The sequence below is a fragment of the Ostrinia nubilalis genome, chromosome 12 (assembly GCF_963855985.1).
Source record: "Ostrinia nubilalis chromosome 12, ilOstNubi1.1, whole genome shotgun sequence".
NCBI classification, from domain to species: Eukaryota; Metazoa; Arthropoda; class Insecta; order Lepidoptera; family Crambidae; genus Ostrinia; species Ostrinia nubilalis.
In genome coordinates this window covers 13534660-13548714 of record NC_087099.1, presented here as the reverse complement: position 1 = coordinate 13548714, position 14055 = coordinate 13534660, and the positions used below count along the sequence as shown (strand labels likewise).

Sequence of the window (14055 nt, the reverse complement as noted above, 5' to 3'; positions counted from 1 at the left end):
AATTTTAATTTGTAACCTTTCCTAGCATCCTAATTCTACATTATTTGAGCTACCTACCTAAAGTATTCTTCCAACATTGTTAATTAATAGGATTTCATAAAATAGGCTTGTTCTTTTAAAAAATAGTCACATGCTGTACTGATTGTTTTTATTCCAACAATTTGGAAAATAATATACTAGCTATATCAATAACTACAATATTAAAATTTATATAATTTTAACTACAATATAACTGTTATAAACTATAAAATATACTTTAAATTAACCTACAATATGTAGTAGTAACATTATTCAATTTTCGATTAAAATATGTACAAAGGAAAATAGTCTCTTACTTTTCAAGTTGAAACTCACAAATGCAGTATAAATATTTGGTTGTACCTGAGGGGTTACAAGGAATTAAAGCTTTATTCCAAATGAGTCACTTGGACATCGGCTACAATACAATTAAATAAAATCTAAAAAATAAGAATCTCTACTTAAATAGGTACCTTAAAATTATCTAATCACTAATATTTTAGCATAATCACCTTAAATACCAAAACACCAGACATATTTTTATGTAAAAGATATATGCATAAAATATTAGTGAATAGTCAGATGTTTTTGTTTTCATCATCGTTTACATTATTGCTGTTAAATTACATTTAATTGTAATACAGTTTGAGAACATTTAAGTGTGGAATACAAGTAAAGTGCACATTGAAATATTTTAAGTTGCATTATAACTCAAGCTATCATCTAACATGAATACTAAAACTTAAAAGAAAAAATATGGGTTGTCAATACAATCTCAATATAAATAAAAGTAGGCAGTTTATTCACAACAAATAAAAAAGGCAGTGAAACACAAAAGGCATTGAAAATACTTTAATTAGTTACAAAATTTTATAAACTACTGTGAATTCTTATCGGGTAACGGTGGAAGACTGTACGATTTACCGTCCGGTGTCATCCAGCAGGTTGGTGGATCGTGATTGTGGCGTCCTATGCTCTCGGTAACTTTTCCTGCATTGTTGATTCGGAGCTTCGCTGGACAGCACCGGCTGAAGAAATACCAGCAGTACCACAGCTGACTGCCATATGCCTTTTTGTACATAAATCTAAATGTGTGATTCTGGTAAATAAATAACTTGGAATTGCCTCTTGTGTTTATGAATATACCTGAAAATAATAATTTTATGTAAGATAACGAAAATATAATATTCACTTAGCATCTAATAAGTTGGCAGTGAAGGGAAATAAAACAACAGAATGTTACAATTATTTAATATGATAAATGTGTGTTCTGAAGTTATAACTGTTGAGATTTTGCTAAAAAATTCTAAGAGGTTAGTGCAATCATAATTGATAAGTTAGTAGTTTAGTAATTGTATAAATAATTTTAGAAACTTCTCATAAAACATTTATTTTTGGTTAACATAAATAAGTAAATACCTAAACTAATGAATAAATGAATAGTAAAACATTGTTAAGTTGATCCAAACTAGTGATTGTAGCTTTGTTGTCTAAAGTTCATGAAATATTTATAAACAAAGTTAAAACTACTATTCTAAGTTTTCTGGTCCAGTTCTACGAGTAAGGACCTGTAATTGGACGCTATCATTATGTAACTTATGAGCTTTAAAAGTTTTGCAATTTTGATCCAGAAACTTAGTTCACTTTTTGACGTGTATTTCAAGCAATGAAAACAGCACTTTATCCAAGGATCACGGAATGAATGTTTATTTACACGTCACTTCTAACACGCACAACGTACACTGCATCCACTAAAGTCAAATACACTTCAACATTAAATTAATTACATGTCCATCGAACAATCTTCCATTTTTTCTCTTCGTACAAACATGCGACAAGTAGTAACACAACTGAATGACAACTTGACAAGTCACTTTGACACTGACTTATATATTTTTTTAAATTGGATGTTTAGGATTAGCGCGGCCGCGTTGTCCAATTAGCGCCGACTATTTTTCCTACATAAAGTGTTTTCATTTTAAGGGTCTAATTTATTTTGGTGTATTGTTTTCATTAAATCTCAATCTTTCTTTTAGTTACTACGTTTCTTTTCAACTAAATGAATAAAATTGTGTTATTAATTTTATGTTACTAAATTATGTTCCTTCATCATAAATTATTTTCAAAACTCAAACTAAAAAAGAACATTAAAATAAACGCAAATTTTTATTTGCAATAATTTAATTTGTATAAACTAGCTTCTATTGTGATTGTGCGTAATGAAACGGAGATGGCAGCGCGGGCGCGCGTCTTTTTGGATAGGTCTGTGTAATCTGTGGACGACGAACCGAGGCGGCGTCCGTCAGTCAGCGTCATCGTACATCATTCCTTTCGTTCATTCTTTTTTCTGTTTACTTCATTTATTTGACTGGATTAGTGTAACACACAATAGATGTTTCATTAATTAATTGATCAATCAAACAATAATATTACTAAACAAAAACGTTAGAGGAGTCGTTTTTAGTGATGTGATGAGTGCTGTGAAGTTATAAACCAAATAGTAAACACGTGGAACACGTAAATTCGATTTGTTTACCACATGAGCCTATAGTTTTGAAGATTGTGCGCCAATCCTGTTTAATAAGTTTATGTGGCTGACTGTGATTATAAACATTAAAGAAAATTTTGAGATAAACGTACCTAGATAGTAGATTTCATTAATCACACTTCAATTGGCTGTCTCTTTTTCATGCTAAAGGCATCTAAGAATAAACATAAAAATTTGATGGGTTCTTCGTTTTATTTTCCCGTTTTCATTCATAGATAAATTAGTTTATCTAAGTTAGATTTATAGTTGTTTTTCTTTGTTTATATGTTTACTGAAAAATATATACCTATTTGTTACAGTGGCAAACTTCATACCAACCCGGAAGGGCAGCTTACTGTTAGTCCACAATGGCTTTGCATTTCGGTTGAAGAACAAATTGGCATACGGAAAAAAACAATGGTACTGCACTTCACGCACCAAGACTGGCTGTCATGTAGATGTTACCACCGAAGTCCATCGAGAAGGACAAATTATCAAGAGAGTTCGTAAAATTCACAATCACCCTGCTCCAGGATTTTACCGTCGTAATGATGGGTCTTTTAAAGTTGTATAGTTTTAATTTAAGACTGATAATTTATTTCGCTACCTCATGATGTACCTTAATATTTTTACAAAACAATTAAGAATAATTTATCTCGCTACCTCATGATTTGAGTACCTTAATATTTTTACAAAAACAATTAAGACTGATATTAAGGACTGAGTTGCATTGATGCAAAATTAATGGTAATTAATTTTTAGCTATAATAGAATTACTTTAAGACTGATAAAATACTCATTGCCATCTTAGATAATTTAATAATTGTCTCAATTTATTGATTTAAGGTTTTATTTTTAAATTGGTTTTATATTTGGTGTGAAATAATACTTTTTTTGTTTTCTTTATCAATTTAAGCTTTATTTTGAAAATAATTTTAATACTGTTTTTTTTTTCTTTTAAGAAAAGGGTGATAAATTGTTTATGTCATACCCAAGTACCTATGTCTACTATTTTGTCTATTTTACTGCCAGTTCAAATATTTTAGAATTTAAAAATCTAAATAAATGTACCTAAAAAGAAAAATGGAGGGACCGATGAACAATGTTGCTATTGTAATAAAATAAGATGGAAACACTGAACATATTTTTCTCATTTATTTGTAAGTATTATTTATTGTAAAAAATAATTATCAATACTGAAGACACTGGTACGTTGGATAATTTGCAGCTTCTTTATAATGAGACTGTACCCTTAATTAATTACTAATTAGTTTATACAATCGATGTTGTATCAAAGTTTGATATTTTGAATAAAATAAGTACCAATCATATGCCATGGTTTCACTTAAGATAGCATTCGAATCAAGACGACCGCGACGCGAGACCGCGACCCGAGACCGCGACCGGCGACCGGTCGCAGGTCGCAGGGCGACAGCTACTTACGAATCTTCGCGACACGAGTCGTGCGACCCATACGAAACTCAGTATGTTTGCAGTTACTAAACTAAACGGTTGTATTCCATCCATCTGTAAACAATAAAAATAAGTACCTTTTCTAATAAAAATATGTATCATTTGAACTTACTTGTTTTATTTAATGCTTTTCCAATTTTTTCCCAAATATTGTCTCTCACAGTATTATCTTTATAAGCTTGAAGTCTCGTATCGAATACAGGTGCGTTTTTACTTACTAATTCTATTAAAATTTCGTCTTCGTGCGAAGAAAACACGGCCATTTTGCATCTGTCGCGCCACGGCACTGCCTTGTGAGCGACCGAGTCGCGCGACGCAAGTAGCCGGCAGGCCACGCCCACACGTCGCGCGACTCGGTCGCTTGCATCCGTCAGCACTTCCTATTAATTCATATAAAGCACAGTGTTGCCAGTGGGGTCTTGTCAGAAATTACCAGAAATATAAAAAAATGTAACCTTTTAGCATAAAAAGTAACCTTCATACGTGCGGAGCGATTGTGTTGTTCATGAATGGAAAATGCAATTGTATTCATTTTCGTTTCATTGTACACATCATCAATCGTTTACCTAAATTCGAAATTTTGACCATTCCATAAAGACCGAAAAGTGAGAGGTTCGTATTATACTCGTATAAAACCGTTTCATGGATTTGCGTTTTATTATCGAAAAACATTCGCTAACACTCATTTTCTTTAACAAATAATAAATCAAATTCATGTTTAAATGCAGTTATGACTTATGACATAATTTTTAAATTGTCACTATTAATATTTTTTATTAAATAACCTGTAACAGTTAATTCTACAATTATTTTTGAAAAATCACCTAAAAGTAACCTTTTCATTAGTGTAACCTAAAAGTAACCAATGCAGTTAAAAAGTAACCTAAAAGGTTACAAAAGTAACCTTCTGGCAACACTGATAAAGCAGTGGGTCGCGGTCGCCGGTCGCGGTCTCGAGTCGCGGTCTCGCGTCGCGGTCGTCTTGATCCGAATGCTACCTTTAGGGTTTTCTATCCGGGTAAATATTTTTATTGCAACTAAGTAGCATTGTTATTGTTCAATTTATTAACTGGTTGCTAATTTATTTGCTAACTTAGATTAATCTAAGTTTACTAATAAATAAGGTTGCAGAACTCCCGGTTCCGCTTGTGTAGAATTTTGTATCCTTCTGGATATTATTACCTAACTTTAAAAAAAGTTTAGGTATTTAATTATTTAATAATAAAAAAATCTTAGGCTGAGTTGCACCACATAACTTTGACCGTAACTTTAACGATAACCGGTGTTTTTTGTATGGAGATTGACAGATTTTTCACGTTTGTCAAAGTTGAAAGTAAGATGGTGCAACCCAGCCTTACTCTACTAATTCCGATTGGCACGCATTTGTTAAAGCAATCTATTGATCTTATCAACGGAGTCTTCGGCTAAACGTTCGTGGTTGTGGTCACCTGCTATCGCCAGGACCTCGTGATCGGTAGTAGTGACTATGTGGGCTCGACAACCTTTCTTCCTCGAGCAATACCAGCGCCAGCCGAACTTGGTGGGGTTGCTGTACTTAGCATACGTGTAATTCTGGTACAGTAGCAGTGGCCGGCCTTTTTTTGACAACACTTCTACCACTACGGCGTCTGGAAGGGTTAAATTTAACTTATTACAAATGCGATAGTAAAATATGTTTCTTTACTCACGTGATAGTAACTCACGCCCGTATTCACAAACATTATCTACTATGAGGTCTCACAGTGCGCGTGGACGCACAGGGTGACACATGAACCAACCAAAGAGCTCTATTCAACGATGTGCGTTCGATTTGCTGCTTCACTTACTTATGCAAGAATTTTGTGCATTTGTTTGTGAATACGGGCATCAGTCTTGCTTTTCATCTTTAAACCGTTGAAACTTTTTGTGATTACCTACATAGGAGAAGTAATTTTGTGTTTTGAAACACTAAACATTATGAGCAATAATACCTACCTAGCGGAAGATCGTACACCACACCTAGCGCACGCTTTACACCTTTGATGTTTTCCATTGGTTAAGTAACTGATCCGATTTTTCAATTTTTATTTGTAAAAAAAAACTAATTTTTATTTCAAAAAAATCTAAAATTAGTGGCATGTAAATCTCTAAACTTTAATATAAGTACCTTCCTTATATCTATCAGTGAAACTGACCCTTACGTTTGATCGTTGTGTGGAGATCCTTGGGGGAAGAAAAAATACTTGTGTTTTGAAGCAAGGATTAAAAAAGAATAATTTATAGGACTACTTAATAAAAAGCGTAATTTTGTTTACAACTTTTATTTAAAAATCTTGGTTTTTGATATTCATGAAAAAATAAGTTAATCATGAATGTTTGTCAAAATAATTCACACAGGCACTATAGCGAAGACATGCATCATATACACATTTTCTTGAAATCGTGAGAATAAAATCATCAGATAAGGTAAAAAAAATCCTCTTAATTTTTTATTATACACTTAAAATATTGAGGAAATATGCACACCTGTACTTCAAAAGTAAAGTAGGTAGTACAACATTTTTAATGTCACTTAAACCAAAAAATCAAAAGCATTACGTGGCATTACAATCTAATATTCTTGACTTGAATAAATACAATAAACATTATACATACATAATATACCTACACATAGCTAACACCCAAAGCAATAAAACACGTCATATTATTATGACAAAGCACACTAACATAGTATTGAGCGGGAATGGAACCCGCGACCTCTGGCGTTTTAAGTTTACAACTACTGCGACAATTGTGTTAGTTAGTCAATTATGTACATAAATAGATATATTTTTATCCTATTTTTTTTTAAACATCAGTATTTTATCAAAATTAATTTAATTCGAGTTAGGTATAATTACGTATTTACATACTCCGCGCCAATAGATATAGGTAAGTAGCTACTTGCTAATCAAAAAAGTCAAACTATCATGATAGGTATTAATTATTTGCCAATGATCTCATAAATTACATACTTTAACATTTGCCACCAACAAATTAATGTATTTTAAGAAACTACAAAGTCCTATGCTTTCTTTCAATTAGGTAGGTACAATTTCGAATATTGTGAACAAAATTCAACACAAATCTTATGCAACGCGAAATTACGAAATTATTTTGAAGTCACGTAATTCGATGCCTGTTTTAATTTTTAATATCCAATCTAATAAATAAATATAGTTAAGTAGTGGAACTAAACCCACTGTAGAAAATTCTAATAAGAGGAGGTCATTTAATTTTGGTACCTTACTTTTCCTAATCAAAGTTAAGTTAGGTCAATGTGAATTTGCTATAATGCTATTCCGTTCCAGTCACCCTGTATGTATTCTTAGGTACAACATTTGCCAAAGTGTGTTAGCATGGATTATAAGCTGTCTTATCTTTACAAATTATTACTCGTATAAAACTACGTTCTTAAAGTACTCGCCGTTCAAAAAATGAAATTGCTTAGCAATACAATGCAAAATTTATTTATTTCTTTTATTAATACAACGTAGAGTGATTGTCTGAAGGGTTATAGTGGTCCCCAATATTGTATTTTACTTCAAAGGTGGTTCAAAAATCAAAAGTGTGAAAATGATTTTTTAAACCTTTACTGCTAGTCCTAGTCTTCTTACATAATTTTAAGATACTATCGCTTAAAAATACATACCACAATTTATTTAACAGACGACGGCACATCAACGTTGCTACAAACTGACATTTTATGTACCTATCCCGCAACATACATGACTGTTATCTATCTTATACTCCGTCACCGTCATTTGTGCTCTGAAACCCCTAAACTTTTCAACGAGGATTGCGGTAGAACCTTCCTACTTAGGCGGGGGTTGGTAGTGTGTACTGGGCGCCGCAGTTCTTGAGGTTGTGCAAACAAATGACATCTCATTATACACTGTAATCTCGGATCTGATCGGATAGACCAGTGTTCATCTGTTAAAAAGTTCCAGAGGTTGGAGCAAACAAATGAAGGCGCATTTGTGCCAAAATCTCGGATCTATTGTTCTATCTCTTCAACGATCAGCGGTTCCCTCAACGCTCCAATAACATTAGAAGGATTGCGGTAGTACTTAGGAGGGGGATGGCAGTGTTGCTCATACACGGATGTGATGTAGTTGTTATTGTCTGTGAACACGCTTGCTCGACAGTTCTTGAGGTTGGAGCACACCCAGCGGGATCTGTTGAACTTCTCGTACTGCTTTCGATAAGTGTATTGCCTGAAGAGCAACATCTCTTTGCCTTTGCGCGAGGTGATCACCACTGCCGTGTCTGTGGAGTAAAATAATTTGGTAAAGGACTTTTATAGCAGGTCATTTAAATCCGCTGGAAAAACACCCTCCTAGAGGCTCCAAGACCCCCCTATTTATTACCAGAAGACAATGGAGGATTTACAGGAGTACAAAAACTACGAAAGATGGATGAAATCGTTTCAAAATTTTACAAGAAAACCTGGGTAAATCAGTACTAAGGTTTAGCTATTCGGTCCGTCAACCACTAGGACTTAAGAAGTGAAAAGGTTACGAATATGGGGTGAAAAAAATTGTGAAATTTTTGGGAAACTTAATCTTTTACATTGAATATCTCAATAAATGCACGGACTTACCGTTTTGATCCTCGTCCATCGTGTCAATCCGCGTCGGGGCTTCGTGTTCATGCACCGTGTTGCCCAAGATGATCTCATCCTGATGATTGAGGAGCAGGAACGCGTTGCACTGCCGGCTGATGGAGCAGACCCACCGAGTACCTCGCTTGGACTTGTATCTTTTTCCGTATCTATGCCCTTTGTATTCTACCAGCAGTCGTCCTGAAGCAGACTCGACGAACACCGGCACTTCGCTATCGTCCGCATCGTCTTCTGCCTCTATGTAGTATTCCACCGTTTCTGTGGTGTCTGCGAACAATACAATATAAGATTTATCTTGTTTGATGTAACTGGGAAGTGCAGGACTAATAAAAGGCACAGTAAAATGTACAAAAATTTATTTATAAAGATAAATATGAGATCAATGGAACTTACTTGCAAAATTACAAAATATTATTTCAAAAGAACCGTTTAGCAAAGAGATACTTATTTTAATGTAATACGAATTAACATAATTTATTGATGTTATTAATAAAAACGATAACATTTTTGATTTTTAAAATTGCTTATTAAGACATTTCAAAATCATCATCAAATTCAAAACGTCGTCAAATCAGTAACATAATAAAACAATACGCGATATAATAAGTTTATAATACTGCAATTTCATTACTACAAAACCTAACATACATTAACAATGTGTCAAATAAGGTACTTTCGGCTCATGATTGTGAGCCAACTCATAATTGATGACATTCTGGAACTTGTCAAACGTGACTTTGGCGGGACACCCTCGAGAGATCCTTCGGGAACAGCACCAGTACCGGGTGCTCCTCTTGACTTGGTTGAAGGTGTGTCCGCCGATGCTGAGCAAATAGTTTTTACCGTGCAGTGTAGGGACGAACGAGTAGCCAATACCTGAAAATAAGGAACTTTCTCATGCCTTTTCTGACTTGTATAAGCTTTGCATCAACATCATCATCATTTCAGCCAGAGGACGTCCACCGCTAAACATAGGCTTCTCCCAACAATTTCCATAATGGCCGGTTGGTAGCGACCTGCATCCAGCGCCTTACTGGCTTACTGCTGCCTTTATGAGATCGTCGCGAATAAGCTTATCGACAAGAAAACAAGAAAGAAATCATTGTTATCAGATATTTATTACGAATTTTGATTGCTCGCGTTCATCAATTTAATATTTTTTTATCTAAGACATAAGACTACAGAACACCAAGCTTCATATTTTATAAAGTTGATTATTGAGTGAGATCGTTAATATTTTAGTCATTTACATACACAGTTTGATTGCTTGAAGTTTTTAAATATAACCCCCTTACTAATAAAAATTACACGCTCGTTGAACAGTGTTATAAAGTAACGTTTAGTATGGAAAAGGGGGTAAGTAGGTAAGTATCCTCATAATAAATACTAGTAGGTACGTAATGGGGAATAATGAACTAAAAAGTTCATTAATCCCCATTACTTTGATTACGTTGACGGGGATTGAAAACGGGGAATAGTGGAATAAGCCATACTTACTGGTACTATTTGTGCTAACTAACATTAACAAACCCAAAACAACTTTTGGTCTTCTTGTTCCTCAGCTCATGGGTATGCACTCGATCGTACCGCACAATTTTCTTACATGTGTTGTCTTCAAACCGGAGCTTGGCTTTGCACCTGGTGGAACTCCTTTTAGAGCAGGTCCAGTACCTCCTATCTGACGACATCAACTGGTTGAAGGTATGGTTCTCAATCTTGAGAATGGAGTGCTTGCCGTGGGTGGATGGAATGAACTTGTAATGGATTTCTGAAAATAATTTCTGCACTGGTTATAAAACCTGGATTTTCAATCTGGATAGCAGAGAGTTTTCTGCGGATATACCTACGTCTGGATTTGGAAACGATAATGTGCTGTGTGATCAACCAGGTGTGAAGCTATAGCACAGAATGCTATAGGTTAAAAATTCTACAAAATGTTCTTTATTATGTCTTTTTCTTGTATTATCGTCGAGCAAAAAAGCGGCACGGCCGTACCATCCTTTTCTCGAAGCAATTGAGGCCATTTTCGACCGCCTGTAACTTCGTTGTGGATAAAACTAGAAGGCTGAATTTTCATTAGCTATGCAGGCATTGTAAAGACACGGTATATTTCAAATTTCATTCAATTTGAACCAGTAGTTTAAGAATTATAACGGGTCAAAGTTTCTTAATTTTGTCACTCACTGACTGACTCACCGATCATCAAAATTCTAAGGCACTTCTAGCAGACCTAGAAGCTTCAAATTTGGAATATAAGTAGTGTTTGGTGTATGAATTAAGGAAAAACTAAAATATTTGGGGGCACGGTAGTGCAACCGCTAAGTCTAGCAAAATTTTTCAATTTCGGTCCAGTTTTATAAATTTTTAACTACTTACTTAAACTTACTTAAATAACTTTGTAATACCATATAAATATAAAGGCGCACGGTAGTGTCCCAGCCAAGTCGAGTAAAATTTTTAAATTTCGGTCCAGTTTTCTAGATACATAACTGCTGTCTACAAAATACAAAAAGAAATGAGATCCCATCAAAAACAATACTTGTCAAAAAAACCAAGTCTCGCAACTCAGTTGTTCTACGGTATAAAAAGTTGTGAGATCCATGTAATACCAAGTCCAGGCCAGGAAATCTTTAACGTTTTACATAAATATATTGACTTGGCCATCGCATGAAAACACGTGTAAATTAAATTATTTAGTGCGATGGCCAAGTCAATAATTTATGTAAAACGTTAAAGATTTCCTGGCCTGGACTTGGTATTACATGGATCTCACAACTTTTTATACCGTAGAACAACTGAGTTGCGAGACTTGGTTTTTTTGACAAGTATTGTTTTTGATGGGATTATGTCTTTTTCTATAATATATAAAGCTCGTCTTGTATTATAAAACTGAATTATTTCAAACGAAATAATATCCATGTTTACTCTAAAAATGTTTATTTAAAAAAACAGGTAGGTACACATGTTTATCAGTTCATTGAATCGACTGGAAATTATACTCCTATCCACAAAGTGTTCTGTGGATGTTTAAGCTTAAATATACACGTACCTACATACTTACTTTGTATAATAATTAGGAAGTTAAACCTACTCTGGCGACGCGGTTTGACACGACATTTCTGAGCGCAAGAAATCTTGTAAGTTGTTTGTTTTATCTACCTTACTCCAAATTCTCTATAACTAATAATCTCTTTTGAATAGCTGGCCTAGACACAACCAATTTCTTTCTCACCCGCCATCTTTATTTACACTTTATAATATTTCCCGTTGACCTTAATGAGATTACGAGGCGGATGGTTGTGGTAGTTTTCGTAAGACACTAGTTTATTCCCGGCAAAACGGACTTTCGCCTTGCATTTGGTCGAAGTTTTCCCGGAACAATACCAGTTTCGCCCGTCTGAGGTCACCTGGTTGAAGGTGTGGCTGTCCAGCACCAGGATAGGATGCTTCCCCTGAACTGAAGGGATGAATTCGTAGGATAGTCCTGAAAAGTTACTTTTAGATTGAGAAATGGAACATGACTTGTGGTGGTATAATAAATTAGTTTAATCGGTTTATTCATCCAGGTGATCAAAGTGGACTGTGTAATTGACCGTTTAATCAAGCTACCCGTCACCTCAGATCATAGAAAGATGATCTGAGCCCGTCACCAATGTACCTTCACAGAATATCTAAACTTATTTTTGTGTGATTCGTGACGGGGAGGGTTCGTTTTATGTATAAATTGAAAATTTTAAAAACCCCCACACAAAAAACAAACTCTAAAAACTAACAAATAATATTTAAAACAATGTCGCGTCGTGGTACCACTTGTAAGTCAGACCCTTTATTCAGCATTCAACTAACAATTAAAAGCAAAATAATTTTCGTTGGTCTTCGGGACTTTCCTCGGCTCATGGGTATGCACTCGATCATACAGCACAATTTTCTGACATGTGCTGTCAAAACGGACTCTGGCTTTGCACCTGGTGGAAGTCCTTTTAGAGCAGCTCCAATATCTCCCATCTGACGTCACTTGGTTAAAGGTATGGTTCTCAATCTTGAGGATGGAGTGCTTGCCATGGGTGGAGGGAATGAACTCGTAGTGGAGTGCTGAAATGATAACCCAGCTCTTTCAATCTAGAAGGAAGTTTTCTGTGATATTACGTCTACTTATATTTAGAAACGATAGTGTGACTTACCGAGTGAGAGACTAATTCCCGTTTTCACCATCAATCCCTAAATTTTAAGTGACCCCTATGAAAACAAAATGCCTGTTAGGTGTTACCATTTAAGTGACTCCTTAAAAATTAGGGATTTATGGTGAAACACAAAAATACTTTATTTAAACTATTTCTTTTTTCTTTCTAAATAAAACGAAATTACAATGTTTTTATGAGTAGGTAATATCCAGGTTTAGGTGAAAGAAAATTTATTTACAAAAAGAAATAGGTGCCTGCACTTGGTTAGCAGTTGATGGAATCAACTGAAATTATCTAAAAATCTATACACCCACGAAGTATGTCTAACATTCCGCCAAACACCCTGTATAACTTATTATGGATAATAATACCACAGATAATACTGATTATGTCACCTTATTATCGTGCATTTCAGCGGGGCTACTCACTGTCCGCATGTCCGTAGTTTGCGATGTTTCCATTTTTTAGCAAAATGAGTTATCAGTATGAGTGGCAGTGACAAACAGGTAGAGCGGAACCTATATACAGGGTGGAATTTTGTAATGCCACCTGGAGGGAAAGTACCTACTCTTAGTATTGTAGATAGAAAATTCTACTCAAAGAAAACATTCCTTTATTTTTGAAAAAAAAAAGAGAACTGCATTAAAGATTTCCAAATTTTTTTGAAAATTTACCACCATACCATAAAATTTTCTGTAAATAATTAAAATAATTTAAGATTTCATGGATTTCCTTTCATTTGATTTATCAAGTTTGTTAGAGATCATCCTTAACTTAACCCTAACGATCCATGCAATAAAAATACAGGGTGAAATTTTTAACAGATTTTAGTTGGTTCGATTCCCGGGAGTAACAAGCAAATTTTTGTAAATATTTGAATGCAGTTCCATTTCTTTTCAAAAATAAAAGAATGTTTTCTTTGAGGAAAAAATTCTATCTACAGTATTAAGAGTACTTTCCCTCCAGGTGGCATTACAAAATTCCAACCTGTATATCGTCAGTTGCAGGTTCACTTGAGGTAACTGACAAAATACAGTTTTTCAGTAGAGCCGTTTAAAGTTTTTTTTCGTCTTAAATCGGACATAACTTTTTTCCTATTTAACCTTTTTTGGATCTGTTTTTACAGAAATGCTTAGAATTCTACGCGGTTTTAGATTAAATAAAAAGAATTATCTAATATGTCTTAGTTAAGGAAATAAATTGCAGTTACACCA

General features: G+C 34.3%; 1 long non-coding RNA gene across 1 annotated transcript; it reads right to left on the bottom strand.

Annotated features, from left to right (window-relative positions):
• Nucleotides 1–133: 133 nt before the first annotated feature.
• LOC135076972 (uncharacterized) lies at nt 134–3414 on the bottom strand. The gene is made up of 2 exons (XR_010258356.1): nt 1438–3414; nt 134–1164 (listed from the first exon to the last, which is right to left on the bottom strand). It is a non-coding gene; the product is annotated as an uncharacterized LOC135076972 (long non-coding RNA).
• Nucleotides 3415–14055: the final 10641 nt, after the last annotated feature.